Consider the following 6,000-nt stretch of genomic DNA (forward strand, 5'->3'; position numbering starts at 1 on the left):
TTATTTTATTTATTTTATTTTATTTTATTTTATTTTATTTTATTTTATTTTATTTTATTTTATTTTATTTTATTTTATTTTATTTTATTTTATTTTATTTTTATTTTATTTTATTTTATTTTATTTTTATTTTATTCCATTCCATTCCAATTTTATTTTCTTCCTTTCCTTTCCTTTCCTTTCCTTTCCTTTCCTTTCCTTTCCTTTCCTTTCCTTTCCTTTCCTTTCCTTTCCTTTCCTTTCCTTTCCTTTCCTTTCCTTTCCTTTCCTTTCCTTTCCTTTCCTTTCCTTTCCTTTCCTTTCCTTTCCTTTCCTTTCCTTTCCTTTCCTTTCCTTTCCTTTCCTTTCCTTTCCTTTCCCTTCCCTTTCCCTTTCCCTTTCCCTTTCCCTTCCCTTTCCCTTTCCCTTCCCTTATTTTTTTCCATTTTCTGTTTTCCTTCTTCCTTTTCTCTCTCCTTTTTTTCTGGATTTTTTTTTCTTTTCTAGGCCCACATCGTTGGGCCTCTGGGGGTCTGTCTGCTCCCCCCGCTGTGGCTGCCCCAAGCCAGAAGAAAACAAATAGCCGTATCCGTGTGTGTGAGATATTCAGAATATTCGCAATTTCCAGCCGACAGCCCCGTGGCAGCGAGCAGCAGCGCCCACCACCACCACCACCAGCAGCAGCCCGTCTATGCCAGTACCCAGGGCTGCCGTGAATTTAATGCCAAAAGCAGCAAAACGCAGCAAAAAGCGGCCGGCCGGTTGCTTCCGTGCGCGTGTACGAGCACACGTGTGTGCACACAAAACATCACCGCACGCCCGTGGTAAATCGGGAGGGGATCCCGGAGGGGATCCCGGAGGGAATCCCAGACGGAAAAGGAAATCCGTGAGCGAGAAGCTCCATTTTGGGCAGAAAAAAGTCATTTTTCCCTCGCGGCGACGTCAGAGGGCGCAGGTCGGCGGCTGCCGCTCGCTGCTCGCCCCAGCCCTCAGCCAGAAGTTGGCTTTTCCTGGATGATTTCCCCAATTTTCCCGTTCTTCCAGCTCTCCTGGGCCCCGTGCTGGAGGCCGTGGGCCCCGTGTCCGGGATGAGCTGCTCCGGGGACGGGGTGAGGCTGACCCCAGGCCCTCCTCGCCCTTCATGAAGACAGGAGGGACGTTGGCCTCCTCCCACGGGCACGTCTCCCCCTTGCCATGACCAAGGATTATCGAGGGTGGCCTCGCACCCACCTCGGCCAGCCCCCTGCGTCCTCCCAGGCCGCCCATCTTTGCGTCCACCCCCTGTAGACCTCAATTTTCTGCTTGGGTTTGGCCAGGAGCTCCTTGTCCATCCATGCAGGCGTTTCTGCCCGACTTCCTCGTCGTTGGGACGAGCTCCTGAGCTCGGAGGAGATCCCTGAAGCCTTGAGCCTTCAATATCACCCAGCTCCCCTGGGCCTCTCGTCCTCCAGGGCCTCATCCCACGGGACTCTCCGAGGAAGAACCTCGAGGAGGCCGAAGTCTCCCCGAAGCCCAGGGCTGCGAGCTCGCCGCGCGCCCTCCTCGCTGCTCCATCCTGAGCTCCACCACGCCATGGACACTGCGGCCAAGGCTGCCCTGGAGCTTCCCGTTCCCCTCCTTGAAGGTGTAAATGAGGTCCGGGAGAGCTCCTCGCTGCCTCCTCCATCCCTTGCAGAGGGAAGCCATCACTGGTGATGGAACCTCCTGGGTTGCTCGTGCCCTGCTGTGGTCCCACCATCAGCTATTGGGGTGCCTGAAGACCCCCATGAGGACCAGGGCTTGTCCTTAGAGGGCTTCCTTCACTTGACCTCCCTGGTGAGGCAGCCCAGACCCCACCACAACCCCCAAGAGGCTCTGTGGGCCCCAAAGCCGTGTCACCAGCACCACTTCCAGACATCCCGCACCATCCTGGGCACGGGCACCAAACCTCTCTGGACAACAGGTCACCCACCATGACCACCCACCGTGACCACCCACCGTGACCACCAGTTGCCTCCTCCCAGTGGCCCTACACGCTCTGGTGTCCCGTCCCCTCTGCAGCTGCGAGGACGGGGATCCCATCGCACATCTACGCCTTCCTCCTGGTGCCAGAAGTCGCCGGCCTCTGTCCTTCACCTCCTCCAGAGGCTGCGCTCGCCCCAACGCGAGGGGTGGGCACCACCTCCCTCTGCTGGGGCTGGGGAGGCGCAGTCAGGAGGTGCCAGGAGCTCCCCGGTGGTCCTGGACCTTGTCCCCAGGGGGTCCCAGAAGCTCCCAAATTGCTGGGACATCGGGTGCCACCAGCCCATCGCATCCTGGGGGCTGCTGCGGGGGGAAACCCAGCGGGAGGACCCAGCAATGGGGCTCCCCAACACCAGCTCTTCTTCATGGCCTCATGGATGTCCCCAGAAATGGGGCATGGAGCTGCGGTACCCCAAGGGAAGGCCAGGAATTCTGGGGGTGCCCTTGGCCTTCCCATTCCCGTGGCACTGGGGTCCCGTGGGGAGCAGGAGGGGGCTGGGGGGGGGACCATGGCTCATGGCAAGGGGGCTCAGTGCCCCCAGGGACATCCCCAGGCTGGGCACCGTGAGCACAGGGGTGGGGGGCACAGCTGGATGGGGCAGGGGCACAGCTGGATGGGGAAACACCTGGATGGGTGCAGGGATGCAGCCGAACGTGCAGAGCTGAGGATGGGGGGGCACATCTGGAGGGGGGGCGTGCGCAGTTGGGGGCACATCTGGAGGGGGTGTGTCAGGGCAGGGCACATCTGGGGCACACCTGGATGGGCAGAGCCAGGCAAGCCACATCTGGATGGAGTGGGGGGCACATCTGGATGGGGCACATCTGTATGGGGCACATCTGTAAGGGGCCGGGTCACATCTGGATGGGCAGATGAACATCTGGATAGGGCACATCTGGATGAAGTGGGGGCACTTCTGCATGGGACGGATGCACATCTGGATGGGGAACATCTAGACGGGGTGGTGGCACGTCTGGATGGGGCACAACTGTACGGGGCCGGGTCACATCTGGATGGGGGCACATATGTACGGGGACACATCTGGATGGGCAGGTGCACATCTGGATAGGGCACATCTGGATGATGTGGGGCACATCTGGACTGGACGGATGCACATCTGTACGGGGAACATCTGGACGGGGTGGGGGCACGTCTAGGAGGGGGCACATCTGGAGGTGCCTGGGCGCATCTGGATGGGGACGGGGCACATCTGGATGGGGGCAGCTTCTGACCCGGGCGAGGTCACGGGCGCGGTCCCCCCCCCCCCCCCGTTACCCCCCCCCCGGTGCGGCCGTTCCGGGCCGTTCCGTGCCTCGGCTCCGCCCGGTGCAGCAGCACCAGCACCAGCACCACCAGCAGCACCAGCACCACCAGCAGCAGCAGCAGCGCCGCGGGGCCGGGGCCGGGTCCAGGAGCGGGGCCGGGGCCAAGCGGGCGGGGCCGGGGCCGGGGCGGGTCCCGCTGCCTCCGAGCGGCGCCGGGCGGGCGGCAGCCGGGACGCCGCGGTGAGGGGCGCGGGGCTCGGCCCCCCGCTGCCCGGGGAAGGGGGGGACGGGGGGAAAGGGGGTGGGGAAGGGGAAAGGGGGGATAAAAGGGAAAAAGGGGAAAAAGGGGGGAAAAGGGAAAAAAGGGAGAGAAAAGGGGGGCGGGGATCCCCGTGCTTCCCGGGGAGCGGGGAGGGGCTGAGGGGGGGCTGCATCTGTAGGGCCTGCCCTAGAGCTGCCCCACAGCCTGCCCCATAACCACCCCATTCTATACCTGCCCTATAGCATGCCCTATAGCTGTCCTGGACTCCTGTCCTATTATTGCCCCACACCCGGCCCTATAGCTACCCTGGACCCCTGCCCTATAGCTGCCCCACACCCGGCCCTATAGCTGCCCTGGACCCCTGCCCTATAGCTGCCCCACACCCGGCCCTATAGCTGCCCCGGACCCCTGCCCTATAGCTGCCCCACAGCCCGGCCCTGCCCCATAACCACCCTGGAGCCCTGCCCAATAGCTGCTTCACACCCTGCCCTAGAGCTGCCCCGGTCCCCTGTCCCATAGCTGCCCCACAGCCTGCCCCATAACCACCCAGCCCCCTCCCTGCCCAGCTCCCCCATCCTGCCCCACTGCCGCTCCCAGTCCCACCCAGCCCCTCCCTGCCCGCACCCAGGAGCCCACCCGGGGACACCGATGGGGGTGGCTGCCCCCACGTCCCCCCCCTCGCTGCGATGCCGGGGGCTGGTTTTGGGGGTTTTGGTGTTTGGGGGCTCGGGGACAGGGTGGGGGATGAGGACGTCACCGTCTCCTCCTGGCTCCGGCCAGGCAGGGGAGCAGGATGGCGCTGGTCCCTGGCACTGTGCTCTGGGCGCTGGCCCCACTCCTGGCCCTGGCTGGCACTGACCCCGACCGGGGCTGGGACACCCGTGGGGCCCCCACTGGCTCTGCAGTGACAGTGGCCACGGCTTCAGCCACACCACGTGAGTGTCCCCCCAAAACGATGCCCCCAACACCCCCTAATTATCCCTTGGGGGCTCTAATGGGGTTCCCTCCTGCTTGCTGCCACCTGCCCCGTCCCCGTCCCCAGACCCAGCCCTCGGGACGTCCTCAGGGGGTCCCCCTCACCCTAAAGTCTTTTGTCACCGCGGTGCCTTGCAGAGGTCCCCAAAAATGTGGCGCCGGACACGATGGTGCTGGTCTGCGTCCTCACCGCCGCCTTCGTGGCCGTGGCCATCATGGTCGTGTTCTGCTTCCACTGCGGGAGGCGCTGCTGGGGGCGAGCAGGTGGGGACGGGGGGACCCCGTGGGGATGGGGCCGGGGGACGGGATGGGGTGGGGTGGGGATGGAGTGGGGATGGGCATGGGATTGGGGATGGGGTGGGGATGGGATTGGGGGGGGATGGGATGGGGAGAGGGAGGGAATGGGATAGGGATGGGATGTGGATGGTATGGGAGTGGGATGGGGATGGGGTTGGGGATGGGGTTGGATTGGGGATGGGATTGGAGAGAGGGAGGGGATGGGGATGGGATAGGGACAGGGTTGGGATGGGATGGGATGGGATTGGGGCTGGGATGGATATGGGTATGGGATTGGGATGGGGGTGGGATTGGGGAGAGGGATGGGATTGGGGAGAGGGATGGGATGGGGACGGCAGTAGGATTGTGCATGGGGATGGGGACAGGGACAGCCATGGGTGTGACAAAGGGAAGAAGCCAGGGACGAGCACAAGCACAGGGCCGGGAATTAGACCAGGATCAGCTCCGTGCGGGGACTCCGTGCCCCGCTCCCTGCCCTGAGGGATGCAGCCGAGCCGAGGTGGGGGGGTCAGGGGTCGCGGCGGGGGGGGGGGGTCTCAGAGCCCCTGCTGACCGCGGGGCCCAGCCCGGGCTGCCGGGGCTGCAGACGGAGGAGCAGCAGGAGCAGCAGCAGGAGCAGCAGCAGCAGCGCTGCCACCGGGGGACCCGAAGACCCCCAGCGCCTGAGGACGCCCCGAGCCCCCCCGCGTGTGTCCGGGGCCGTGCGGGAATAAAGCGCCCGCCCGCGCCTGCCCGCGCCTGTCTGCGCCCGCCCGCCCCGCCCGGCCCCGCCCACGGGCACGCCCCCCAAAGCCCCGCCCACGGACACGCCCCCCAAAGCCCCGCCCATGGGTCACGTGTGGCGCGCCAGCCTTGCTGTCTGGCCACGCCCCTCGATCGCTCAGCCCCGCCCCCTGGGCTCAGGCCCCGCCCCTGCGGGATTTGAGGCACGTGGACCCCCCGGTGGTGGGAATGGCGGGAGGGGAACCTGTCCCCACCCCATCCCCATCCCCACCCCATCCCACCCCACCCCACCCCATCCCATCCCCACCCCATCCCCATCCCCACCCCATCCCACCCCACCCCACCCCACCCCACCCCACCCCACCCCATCCCACCCCATCCCCATCCCCATCCCACCCCATCCCACCCCATCCCACCCCATCCCATCCCATCCCCACCCCATCCCATCCCATCCCCACCCCACCCCATCCCATCCCACCCCATCCCATCCCATCCCATCC

The 6,000-nt window shown here is 64.0% G+C and overlaps 1 long non-coding RNA gene across 3 annotated transcripts; it reads left to right on the top strand.

Annotated features, from left to right (window-relative positions):
* Positions 1–3,366: 3,366 nt before the first annotated feature.
* Positions 3,367–5,504, top strand: LOC308188273. Of its 3 annotated transcripts, none has more exons than XR_013945309.1 (4): positions 3,367–3,483; positions 4,286–4,440; positions 4,619–4,744; positions 5,343–5,504. It is a non-coding gene; the product is annotated as an uncharacterized lncRNA (long non-coding RNA). The 3 variants fall into 3 exon arrangements; XR_013945310.1 differs by having other exon boundaries at positions 5,364–5,504; XR_013945311.1 differs by having other exon boundaries at positions 5,373–5,504.
* The last annotated feature ends 496 nt before the right edge of the window (positions 5,505–6,000 follow it).

This window comes from Anser brachyrhynchus, assembly GCF_964034855.1.
Source record: "Anser brachyrhynchus genome assembly, chromosome: 1".
Classification (NCBI taxonomy): Eukaryota; Metazoa; Chordata; class Aves; order Anseriformes; family Anatidae; genus Anser; species Anser brachyrhynchus.